This window comes from Aristolochia californica, unplaced genomic scaffold (genome assembly GCF_029961685.1).
Source record: "Aristolochia californica isolate CCGP_79_NKW_82.1479 unplaced genomic scaffold, dmAriCali1.0.hap1 SCAF_12, whole genome shotgun sequence".
NCBI classification, from domain to species: Eukaryota; Viridiplantae; Streptophyta; class Magnoliopsida; order Piperales; family Aristolochiaceae; genus Aristolochia; species Aristolochia californica.
In genome coordinates this window covers 5,379,078-5,391,439 of record NW_027181793.1, presented here as the reverse complement: position 1 = coordinate 5,391,439, position 12,362 = coordinate 5,379,078, and the positions used below count along the sequence as shown (strand labels likewise).

The window sequence follows — 12,362 nt, the reverse complement described above, 5'->3', positions numbered from 1 at the left end:
AAACTTCTCAAAAGTGTTTTAGAGTGAAAGAGAAAGTCTTAGCCTTGAAAAATTCACTACTCTTTCTATTACTTTCCTTGCATTGCATACTACACAAGTTTCCCCACTCCACATTGTGCATCTAAAGAAGTGGAAGGTTGGATCTCTCAAGGAAGGAACTCTTAAAACATAAAAAAAAACACGATTCTTTGAGACACAAAAAAGCTTAAGCAACGAGGTAAACCTCTAATACAAAAACAAGGAGGAGAAGAAAAAAGAAAAAAAAAGAAAAATAGGCTAACAAAGAAGAGGGAGTGAGAAAAGAAGCACGACAAAGAGAGGCTTCCAAAGAGCAGATGTGAGAGAGAAGCTTTGAGAGAGAGGGAACAAGAGAGAAGGTGCGAGAGTTTACGAGAGAGGAGCTGCTAGGGAGGAGAATGAGAGTTTATTGAGAGGGGAGAGGAAAGGACTATAAAGGAGACAAACTTCACTAAATGAAGGTAAGCATAAATAGAATTAATGGGGTTGAAGATAATTAATGGGCTTGAAATATGATACACTCAAATACTCTTAATTTGAAAGTAAAGTAGAAGTTTAAAATTTGAAAACTTGGCAGCATAGGAAATCTTTGGCAATAAAAGTGTAACTCTTCGAATCCGAATATTTACCAAATCTGAATCACTAAATTTTTATTCCATTCCAAAATTTCATCAAATAAGTTATTCATATCCGAATCTGATATGATTAAACCAAATTTTTTGGATCTTGGGTCAAATTTGGATAATATATACATCCACTGACACTTCTAATGCTATGCTTGATCGATGAACATTTTTTACCTTCACCCTTCTCTCTTCTATCAATCGAAGAAACCCTTGATCAAAACCATCATCACCTTATTCACCACTGCCACAAGGTACAACCTTTTCTCTCTCATTTCTCTCTTGCTATTCCCTCTTCTTCCTCTCTTAAATTCTACTCAAATTTCTACTTAGATCTTACTCTTGAACATTCATTTTGGGATTTCTTAGATTCTCCCTCGACCTCCCGTTTATTAAAATAGAACAAAGATGGTTGATTGAAGACCATATTGATTATATTGTTAGAAATAAACTTGATCCTAAATCTAAGATATGTTTCTTTATTGGCTATGGTGGTACCAAGTTTGGTTATCGCTTATGGGATAACCAAAGTCGTAAGGTTATCGGTAGCAAGGACGAGATCTTCAATGAAGGTGCCTTGTATAAAGACAGGTTGAGAACAGAATCTGAGAGCACAAGTGATGAATCTAAGAAGTCAGAAGTGATTCAGTTGAGAGATCTTCTAGTTATTGAGATGGAGAATATTTCTCAAGAAGACCAGGAAAACATACCCCCAAAAGTAAATCAAAACATTCTTGTGACTGAAGTCATGAGATTTGCCAAAACTAGCAGACCACCACAAAGGTACTCCCCTGCACTGAATTATATTTTATTGACTGATAAAGGTGAACCAGAGAGTTATGATGAAGCCTTGCAAGTTAATGAATCAACCAAGTGGGAGTTGGCCATGAGGGATGAGATAGACTCACCGTTATCCAATCAGACATGGAAGTTGATTGAGCTGATAAAAAGGGAAGAAGGCCTTACAGAATAAATAGGTGTACCGAATAAAAGAAGAACATGATGGCAGCAAGCGGTGCAAGGCATGACTGGTTGTAAAGGGCTTTCAACAAAAAGAAGGCATTGACGACATTGAGATTTTCTCTCTAGTAGTGAAATTGACTACTATTAGAACAATATTTGCATTAGTGCCAAATGAAGACTTGAACTTAGAACAATTGGATGTAAAGACAACCTTTCTTCATGGTGATTTGGAGGAAGAAATTTACATGATGCAACCACAATGCTTCAAAGTACAAGGAAGGGAGAAAATGGTGTGCAAACTTTGAAAGACCTTGTATGGTCTTAAACATGCTCCAAGACAATGGTATAAGAAGTTTGACATCTTTATGAGTAGTAATGGTTTCTTGAGGTGTCGGGCAGATCATTACTGTTATGTGAAGAAGCTTGATGAGTCCTACATCATTCTACTGCTATATGTTGATGAGATGTTGATAGCAAGTGCTTGCAAACAGGAGCAGTCACCTTCAATAGAGCAGGAGCAAGCCAACATGGCTAATGTGCCCTATGCTTCTACTATTGGCAGTCTCATGTATGCCATGGTGTGCACTCGAACAAACATAGGTCATGTAGTGGGAGTTGTGAGCAGATATATGAGTAATTTGGGTAAACAACACTAGGAAGCAGTTAAGTGAATTCTCATGTATTTGATAGGCATGACAAACTCAGCCTTATGTTTCAGAAAGTCAGACTTGGGATTTCAGGGTAGATAGATGTTGACATGGCTTGTGACATTGACGGCAAGAAGAGTACCACTGGATACGTATACACATCGGGTGGTACAATAGTTATGATGCGAACAAAGTTTGGTTTTACGGTGTTATATTGTGGGACCACCATGAAGTAACAAGCTAGTGGGACCCACCATGGAGGCACAAGCTAGTGGGACCCACCACGAAGACATGGGCAAGATTTACTCTACTACAATGTGGGACCGACCATGGAGGCACAAGCTGGTGGGACCCACCATGAGATTTCGTGGGACCCATAAAGATAGCTACGAGTTGGCAACATATCTTGGAAGATCTCATTTGCATTATATTAGGACTCTATTAACACCAAGTTACCGTAAGTAGTTTTCTTTAATTAAATGTAATTAGGGAATGGGTTTATTCAATCTACATTCTACCACGTCCTCCATTATAAATAGAGGACATGTACATGGAGTTAAGAAAAACCTTTGATCATTATTGAAATTGAGAGTTATTCTTCTTGAGTTCTTGAAAGAACTTTTTGAACTTATCAAGGATTTCCTTGTGGCGTTCAATATCGATTTATCAAACGGATTGTCCATCCCCGTTTGTGGCGTCTTCACTATACCAAGGTTCTTGCTTTGCTAAGCAACGGGTCGCGGTTTCCATCCAAACTTGAAAGGTCTTGGGGACGATTACTAGATTTGGTATCGGGTTTTGTCATTGGTTGACATGGTTCAGATAGGGAATGATGTAAACAAAAGCTGGTTATACACTGTTATATTATGGGATCCACCATGGAGACACAAGCTAGTGGGACCCACCATGAGGATGTGGGCTGAATTTACTCTATTACAACGTGGGACCGACCATAGAGGCACAAGATGGTGGGACCCACCATGAGAGCGTGGGATGAAGAGAAGAGTCCTTATGAGTTACAATTTTAGTTATATTAGAACTCTAGTAGATTATGTTATCTTTTCAAGATATGGTTATCTTAGAGAGATAGAGTTAGAATTTTAGTTTACATTGATTTATCTTATTATGATAGCTTTATCTTTAAGAGTTAGAAGTTGAATGGAATTAGGACTCTACCACATCCTCCATTATAAATAGAGGACTTGTAAACGGATTTGGGACTTTTGATCATTATTGAAATTGAGAGTTTATTCTTCTTGAGTTCTTGAGGAACTTTTTGAACTTATCAGGGTTTATTCCTTGTGGCGTTCAATCCGACTTAGCAGACAGATTTCCATCCCCGTTTGTGGCGTCTTCACTATACCAAGGTTCTTGCTTTGCTAAGCAACGGGTCGCGGTTTCCATCTAAACTTGAAAGGTCTTGGGGATGATTATTGGTGTGACATTTAATTACGCCGACTTTTATACTTCGCAAGCATACAAATCATTCATGTAATCTGGCGGTAAGCGAGGGTCATATCCACAGGGAGGATTGAATTTTGTGCATTCTTCAGTCAACTAGCCTAACCAAATATGATGAATTAATCTGAACTAAGCATTGATTATATCCTAAATTATCAAGCAATTATCTAATTAACTACTTGCACAACAGGAAACATCAACTCTGGATTTTATCGTGATTCGTGCCTCTCTCGAGCGTCACGTAACCACGAGTCTGGATTCTCAATCTTTGCGTCTAGCCCCTCTTGGGCGCCTAGAGTTAATGACAGAGATCAGATTACAATAGAATACAGAGAATCAATTTCCTAGATGCTAAAATTACAAAATAGGGCAGAAGTGTAATTCAGGTTTCCTATTCAATGCACTTAAAACTTTAATCCAAACATTCCCACAACAAATCATTCTCTTAATTTAAATCATGGATAAGAGATTGGAGTTAAGATTCCAGAATCCAACCTAAATTATAATCCTGCCCTAACTAGCTAATTACTCAAAAATTCGGAAAACAAATATTCAATAAACATCCATTCTCAAATCAAATTTAATAAGCATTCAAAACCTAAGTTCAAACTATAGGAAACTAATTAAATTATAAAAATGATGGATTACTCCCCTTCTTCTTCCTTGCACTTGGGCAGCAATTTCGTTCTCACGGTTGCTGCGATTTCTAGAAATTAAGGGCTTCGGATTGCAAGAGCGAGCAGCTGGAGGTGGAGACGACACCGGCGAAGAAGAATAGAAATCCATCGAGGGAGGTGGTGCGGCGAAAGATGGAATGGAGCTGAAATCCTCTGATCGGTTCTCTTGAGTCATGGTCAGAAGTGCGGAATCGACACCGGAGGGTGGTCGAAATCTGGAATCGGCGCAAGAGGAGCCCTCTCGGGTCACCTCTCGGCCTGGCGAGCAGAAAACGACAGTGTGGAACTTGCCGCGATGAAGACTCTCTCAAGGTCTCCTCGGGACTGTTCTCAGTTGCCAAACGGCGGTAGACAAAGGTGGAGCGCTGCGGACAGCGGCTGGAGGGAGCCCCCTCTCGGGTCTTCCCTTCGACCGGTCGGCGGTAGCTTGAGAGAATCTCTCGAGCTCTCTCTTAACACCCCCCCCCGTTCGCCTAGGTCTCAAATCAATTTTTCCTTAAAATTCCCGTAGCCCTTTGACTAATGGCATTTTCTATAAATATCTCCTTCTCCACACAAAATTCTCCTGAAATTCTATAATTAAATCCATAAAAATCATTAAAAGCAATGAAATAAACCCTAAAAGCAATGAAATATAATTCACGAGAGAGACAATATGCAATATAAGCAGTGATTAATGCCAAATTCAATAAATACATGTTTCATTTGAAAACCGATAAATAACCACCTATAACACAATTATAAGGGCTATTCTATTTTAATTAACCTAGTTCTCATGTCAAAATTTGGCATCTATCACACCCCCAAACCTAAGTCTTTGCTAGTCCCTAGCAACACAACAACAGAACAAAAATTAAGCCTAGGAAAACAAAATGCCGCTTTCGTAGGGAACACGATTGCATTTAGTGTATGCAACAAGTTGTTAAACCCCTACTTTACAGTAGTGGATGAGTTGTGTCTCGTGAGGGTTTGCATGGAATTTACCCACAAAATTCATCTAAATCAACAATATAAAAAGAAAACTGAAGAAAATCTACTCCTCATTAGCATATGACTAACACTTAGTATCGTAAAATGTTTGAAAATCCTTTGAAGTCCTGCTCAATTTGAAAACCCGTGTAAAATAGAATACATTATCAATCCAAATACACTCACTGTTACTCCACCTGAACCAATGTGACCCATAAGCAATTACTTCAACAGAACGAAGAGGCAACAAATAACAATAAAATCCTAGTCACATCACAATTAAGAGAGAATAGTAGAGTAAGCCTGTTGTCTGACAATCTCACAAAAGAAGTATATATATTTCAACCCGCAACTTCTTTCAACTTAAAATTCATCATCAAAGTTAAGGAAACTCATTGCTTCTAGATTTAAACCCATTTTTCGCTATTACCAGCATAATTTTCTTTTCATTGAATACTTTTGGTATTACCACCATTTTGTAGTCGTCCTCACTGCACATGCACTAATTTTTTAAGTAACCGACTGTTCCGGTGCTTGCCCGTGGGTTTGCCCAGGCTATTTATGAGGTTATCTGCCTTTTTCAAGCAAGAGCATTTCCATTTGCATTCCTACATTACAACAAAGAATTTAACTAAGATATAAAAAAAAGAATAAGATCAAATAAGCATACAAGACTATTCGGACTAACATAGATCAACACTAGATTTACATGTTCTCTTTTGCAACTGAGTTGCAAGTCTAATGCACTAGTAAGTTATCCCACTGAATTCTCATGGATCACAACAAATGATATCAGAATTCTAATATGCATATTCTACACTATTTTACAAAAAAATTTGAAACACATTTGAGCAACTAATTTTAAATCTACTAAAACTAACCACATACTAAGAGGAGTAATTTGAAAACCACGAACAAAAATCAAAAGAAAATCATTGCTAAGACATAAAAGAGCTATTCCTCCCCCCCCCCCCCCCCCCCCCCCCCCCAAGAGAATCACCATCACCTCCTCCGGTGTTGGAACATTCTCAAGATACGGTTTGAGCCTCTGACCGTTAACTTTGAAGACCGACCCGTCTCTGTGATTGCGGATCTCAACAGCGCCATGAGGAAACACCTATGTAACCTCAAATGGACCTGACCACCTGGATCTCAGCTTCCCTGGAAACAAATGCAATCGGGAGTTATAAAGTAAAACATTCTGCCCAACAGTAAAAGACTTGCGAAAAATAGATTTATCATGTAAAAGCTTTGTTTACTCCTTATACAGTTTGGCATTCTCATAAGCATCATGACGTATCTCCTCCAACTCATTCAATTGCAATTTCCTCTCCTCACCCGCTTGAGCCAAATCAAAATTCAAAGCCTTAATGGCCCAATAAGCTCTATGCTCAAGCTCAACAGGTAGATGACATGCTTTGCTGAACACTAGGCAAAATGGAGACATCCCAATAGGAGTCTTCTAAACGGTTCGATAGGCCCAAAGCATCGTCCAATCGAGTGGACCAATCTTTCCTATCAAAGCAAACCAACTTCTCCAAAATCCGTTTGATCTCCCTATTAGAGATTTCCACGTGACCACAAGTTTGCGGGTGGTACGGAGTGGACACCCGATGAGTGATGGAGTATTTCTTCAACAAGGTCTCAAATGCTCTGTTAAAAAACTGAGATCCCCCATCACTGATGATCGCTCTCGGGGTACCAAACCTATTAAAGATGTTTTCTTTTAAAAACTTTACCACGACTTTGTGATCATTTGTCTTACATGCAATAGCTTCAATCCATCGAGAGACATATTCAACAGAAACAATGATGTATTGATAGCCGAACGAGACAGGAAAAGGACCCATGAAGTCAATACCCCACACATCAAACAATTCAACAATAAGAATGGGGTTAAGAGGATCATGTTCTTCCTAGACAAACAACCAGTCCGTTGGCATCTATCACACACACGAAAAAAACTCATGAGCATCTCTAAATAATGAAGGCCAATAGAAACCACATTGCAAGACTTTAGCCGCGGTCCTTCTAGCACCAAAATGTCCACCACATGTGTGGGAATGACAAAATTCAAGAATGTTGGCAAAGTCTTGCTCAGGTACACAACGCCTAATGACTTGGTATGGTCACACCTTGAACAAATAAGGGTCATCCCAAAAAAATGTTTGACTTGGGAAAAGAATTTCAACCGATCTTGTTTACTCCAATAATCAAGAATCTTACGAGTTACAAGATAGTCGACTATGTCAGAAAACCAAGGCAACTGGGATACTTGGAGAAGTTGTTCATCACGGAAGGAATCATTTAAAGGAAGGGATCCTTCCTGAGGTGCTACACAGATCCTAGATAGATGATCAACAACAACATTCTCACAACCCTTCTTATCTCGAATCTCAAGGTCAAATTCTTGCAATTGCAAGATCCATCTAATCAAGTGAGGTTTAGTGTCCTTGATGGATAATAAGTACTTCAAAGCAGAATGATCAGTGAACACTATAACATTTAACCCTAACAGATATGATCTGAATTTGTTCATGAAAAACACAACAGCTAGCAACTCCTTCTTAGTGGTAGTGTAATTCAATTGAGCATCATGAAGAGTGCGACTAGCATACTGAATGACATAGGGAATTTTATCTGCCTTTTGCCCCAAAATAGCCCCCAATGCAAAATCAGAGGCATCACACATCAACTCAAAAGGCAAAGACCAAGTAGGGGGTTGGACAATGGGTGCAGTGGACAAACATTTCTTCAGTGTCTCAAAAGCATGAATACATGCATTATCAAAGGCAAAAGCAACATCTTGAGCAAGAAAATTTGTCAAAGGACGAGAAATTTTGCTGAAGTCCTTAATGAAGCGCCTATAGAACCCAACATGGCCAAGGAAAGAACGCACCCCCTTCACAGAAGTAGGTGGTGACAGATTGACAATTAGGTCAACCTTGGCTTTGTCCACTTCTATACTCCATTCAGACACTACATGTCCTAAAACAATTCCTTCTTTTACCATGAAGTGACATTTCTCCCAATTCAAGACTAAATTGGACTTAATGCAACGGGACATTACGAGTGAAAGATTGTGCAGACATGTCTCAAAGCTAGAGCCAAACACAGAAAAGTCATCCATAAAGACCTCTAAAAAGTCACCAATCATGTCAGAAAAGATACTCATCATGCACAGTTGGAAAGTGGCGGGCGCATTGCATAAACCAAAAGGCATGCGTCTATAAGCAAAGGTGCCAAACGGACACATGAATGTGGTCTTTTCCTGGTCTTCTGGAGCAATGGGAATTTGATTGTAGCCAGAGTATCCATCTAAGAAGCAGTAAAAACTATGGCCGGCCAATCGCTCTAGCATCTGATCAATGAAAGGTAGTGGGAAGTGATCCTTCCTAGTGGCGGAATTAAGTTTTCTATAGTCAATGCAAACACGCCACTTGGTGGTAGTTCTAGTGGGAACCAATTCACCACTCTCATTTTTCATTATCGTTATCCCCCCTTTCTTATGGACAACTTGAATTGGACTCACCCAGGTGCTATAAGAAATAGGGTAAATGATGCCTGACACAAGCAACTTGATGACTTCTTCTCTTACAACCTCCTGCATATGGGGATTTAACCTACATTGCATCTCACGTGAGGCTTTAGTCCTCTACTCCAAATGAATACGATGCATGCATATAGAGGGGCTAATCCCTTTTAAGTCATCAAGAGTCTACCCCAATGCATCTCTGTGTGCTTGTAAAACTTCAGTCAATTGTTCCTCCTGCTCAGTACTCAAATTAGAGGCAATAATGACTGACAAGGAGTTCATGGGCCCCAAGAACGCATACTTCAATGTGGGAGGAAGTGGCTTAAAATCTAGCTTGGGAGTTTCAAGAGGTTTGTCCAAGTCAAGATGAAGATCCTGTGGATGATCAGTTGTAACAACCTCATAAGCTTCCTCCAACAGAGGTACAAAACTGAGTAAAGAGTCAACCTCTCGGAAATATGCTTCCTTATCAAAATAGTCCATGTCTAAAGATGTTATGTAAGACTCATAAGAGTCAAGAGTGGATTCATCATCAAGCATAACAGTCTCTATCCTAAATGCAGGACTTAGATCATTAGACTCATGTGGATGGTGCCCGACATTAAACACATTGAACTTTACCTTAAAATTTCCAAAAGACAACTCCAACTCACCACTTTTACAATGAATAACAACATTCGATGTGGCTAAGAAGGGACGTCCTAGGATGACAGGAATTTGGTTGGTCACATTGACTACTAGTTCTGTATCAAGAATAATGAAATCAACCAGGAACAAAAATATTTCCACTTTTATCAAAACATCTTCAACCATTCCTCGTGGTATCTTGACAGAACGACCAGCTACTTGAAGTGTGATGGGGGTAGGCTTCAATTCCCACAAACCTAATTGCTGGTACACAGAGAAAGGAAGCAAATTCACACTTGCCCATAAGTCAAGAAGAGCTCTCTGGATGGTGTGTTCACCAATGACACATGAAATTGTGGGCATCCAGGATCTTTAACTTTAGGAGGAGTGTTGTGCTTCAGAATTGAGCTTACATTCTCAGTAAGAAAAACCTTTTTGTTAACATGTTGTTGTCTCTTCTGTGTACAAAGGTCTTTCAAAAATCGGGCATAAGCAGGGACTTGCCTAATAGCATCAAGAAGTGGAATGTTAATGTTAACCTTACTAAACAGTTCCAATGTTTCATGCATGCTATCTCCTTTCCTAGGTGGGCCCGATAATCTCTATGGATAAGGAGCTGGTGGGACTTGGTTAGGGATCTGCATGGCTGTTGGTGGAGAACTTGGAGGTTCTTCACTCAATGATGTGTCCTCATTGTCATCCTTTGACTCCTTAGACTTAGTGGTCCCTACCCCATTGTTCAACTCACAACCACTCCTAAGGGTGGTTATGGCTTTGCTCGCTTGTGGTAGGGATTGGAACTCGACCCACTCGCATGTGTGCTTTTGGGGTTAGGAATGGTTTGACTCGGGAGTTTATTTTGTGCCTGTTCACTCATGTGGCTGGCCAAATGACTCACTTGCATTTCATGTTTAGCAATGGAGGACTGTGTATTCTGCATTAATAATTGCAGTGTATCCTCAAGTGAAGCTTTTTGTGGAATCAATGGTTGTTAAGTGAAGTGTGGGCATGGAGCTTGGGGTTGAATAAACCCTGAAGGTTCCCCAACCTGTGGGCCCTTGGACCATGAGAAATTTGGGTGCCTAGCCCAACCTGGATTATATGTTTCCGAAAATGGCTTGTTTCGGTTTGGTCTATGAAAATTCTGGACTGTATTCAAGTCCTCAATGAGCTCTGGGTAGGATGAACTAGACGGACACATTTGTGTGGGATGAGATGAACTAGAGCATATGGCACAGACAGTAGATGGGTTAGGAGTAGGTGAACTCTTGGACACCATAAGGGCATCAATTTTTCTAGTCAACCCCTCAATCTTGGCCATGAGCATGGGTGTTTCACTAACCTCGTAGGGACCCCCTCTTTTGGCTTCGCGGGATCTCCTATCAACATTAAATGATGAACCCCATTGCTGAGATTGATCACTCAACGTTTCAAAGAAGTCCCACGCCTCACTAGCACTCTTACCCATCAAACTCCCACCACTCGTTGCATCTACCATGGATCTAAATTGGGGTGTAAGACCTTGATAAAAGTATAACACTAAGTGCCATTTCTCAAACCCATGATGCGGACACCTACGGATCAAATCCTTCCATCTCTCCCAAGCCTCATAAAAGTGTTCACCCTCCTGCTGCATAAAGTTGGAGATTTCTCTCCTGAGGGCTGTAGTTCTCTGAATGGGAAAGTACTTGGACAAAATTTTTGTGACTAATGTGTCCCATGAAGTGATGCTACCCACCTCTAAGGAATTAAGCCAAGACTTGGCCTTATCCTTAAGTGAAAATGGAAAAAGTCTTAACTGGATAGAGTCATCTGAGAAATTCTGGAATTTGAAAGTCGCACAGATATCTAAGAACTCCTTGATGTAAGAATAAGGGTCCTCCTTCTCCAACCAATAGAATGTAGGGAAGAGTTGGATCACACCCGGTTTCAACTCATACTGGTGGCAGTAGTGGGTGGCAATATAATGCAAGAAGGTGATGTGAAGTGGGATGAGATAGAATAATCCCTCAGGGCTCTAAGGTCACCTGTTGCAGGTAACTGTGATGGTTCACCCTGATTGGCCATGGTAGCTCCTAACTTGACTTTTGGTGTTTTCCTACAACTATGTTCTACCTCTTCAACAAAGGGAGCCAATGGTTCACCTAAGGAGCGGCACCCGTGCATAAAAACACAAAAAGAAACAAAACTAATTATCAAATTATGCAAACAAACTAAATACTGAAAATACAAACTAACTAGAAGAAATAAAAATAACTCCACACAAAATCATCAAGATAAAACAAAAACATAAAATTAAGAAAGCAAAAAAAGAAATCTAACTTGAGACCATGGAGAACAAAGAAATACACTTTATACGTGCCTCCTCAACAACGACGCCAAAAACTTGGTGTGACATTTAATTACGTCGACTTTTATACCTTGCAAGCGTACGAATCGTTCATGTAATCTAGCTGTAAGCGTCATATCCATAGGGAGGACTGAATTTTTTATATTCTTTAGTCAACTAGCCTAACCAAATATGATGAATTAATTTGAACTAAACATTGATTATATCCTAAATTATCAAGCAAAAAAACTTAAAAGAGCTTACAATCCGTAAAAATTACAGACACTCTTTGGAATTATCTCTCTCTACATTTGTGGATTGTGCATCTCCATTTTAGATGTATACTTTTTTCTTAAGTCAAAACTCTGGCTCATCGCTCTCCATTCGTCCTGTAAACTAAAAATGGCAAATAGATCACAACACAATGAAGATTTAAGAGTTTATGTAAGGAAAAAATTTAAAACAATAACAAATGTAAGTAAAGAATATTTACTCACACACCACAAATGAACA

The 12,362-nt window shown here is 39.6% G+C and overlaps 1 non-coding gene across 1 annotated transcript; it reads left to right on the top strand.

Annotated features, from left to right (window-relative positions):
- The first annotated feature begins 11,076 nt into the window (after window positions 1-11,076).
- On the top strand, window positions 11,077-11,183 carry LOC137947129 (small nucleolar RNA R71). The gene has a single exon (XR_011111176.1). It is a non-coding gene; the product is annotated as a small nucleolar RNA R71 (small nucleolar RNA).
- Window positions 11,184-12,362: the final 1,179 nt, after the last annotated feature.